Source organism: Periplaneta americana, chromosome 8 (assembly GCF_040183065.1).
Source record: "Periplaneta americana isolate PAMFEO1 chromosome 8, P.americana_PAMFEO1_priV1, whole genome shotgun sequence".
Lineage (NCBI taxonomy): Eukaryota > Metazoa > Arthropoda > Insecta > Blattodea > Blattidae > Periplaneta > Periplaneta americana.
Window position 1 is genome coordinate 104,518,601 of NC_091124.1, and position 873 is coordinate 104,519,473.

Sequence of the window (873 nt, forward strand, 5' to 3'; positions counted from 1 at the left end):
ACGTTGCCTAGTAATCACTGAGGTAATAGTGTGAAATTCCAAAACACAGAACAATTTCTTCACAAACTTAGCATCCATTGCACAACAATGAGAAATGTATAATACATTCGTTACTGGAGGTACGTTAACAGAAAGCCACATAAGTCACAAAGTATTTGTGTGCACTCATAATTGAGTTCTGGCGTCTTGTCAGCCCATTTGAGTTATATGGATACAAAAGAAAAATTGTGAGGTGTCGGTGTCGTGTATAGTTCCTGGGGTAGCTCAGTCGGTAGAGCGTTCGCGCGCTAAGCGAAGGGTCCCGGGATCGATACCCGGCCCCGGAACAATTTTTCCTTGAAATTATTCACAAGAAATAGTGTACGCACTTTGCCAGTATCGGTGGCGGACCTAACAAATAGTGGCGCTTCGATCGCTAGGATATATCGGTTGTCTGAAGTCAGACACCTCGAAAATATATTTCTCGCGCGTTTAATAATGAAAGTTGCTAGGGATTGTTAATATTGTGATAGCCAAGTCGAGGCTCGATCACGCGTCCCGCAGAGGGCGGGGCGCACAAGAAAACGCGTCGAAGAGGGCTGCAACCGCTAGGGTCTGGAGGGGCGCGATGTAAGAGGAGCGATGTCACTCTAGTCCGCGGCAGAGAGGGGGGGGGAGTAAAGCAGCTGGTGATTGAGGAGAGTAATCCAGGGAAGCCTAGATAGGCGCCATCTTCTTGAAATTTCGAGCAATCGTACTTTCTCGTAACTATGGTGTGGTTATTAATTACGACATGCGAGTGAACTTGAGCAGTGTTGTTGTAATCGTTGGACAGCAAGCCAGCCAGTCTTGTGTAGCAGTGAAGCCAGCTTTGAGACCGAAGTTCGACTTGAG

The 873-nt window shown here is 47.1% G+C and overlaps 1 non-coding gene across 1 annotated transcript; it reads left to right on the top strand.

Moving 5' to 3' along the window:
• Nucleotides 1-252: 252 nt before the first annotated feature.
• Nucleotides 253-326, top strand: TRNAS-GCU (transfer RNA serine (anticodon GCU)). The gene has a single exon. It is a non-coding gene; the product is annotated as a tRNA-Ser (tRNA).
• The last annotated feature ends 547 nt before the right edge of the window (nt 327-873 follow it).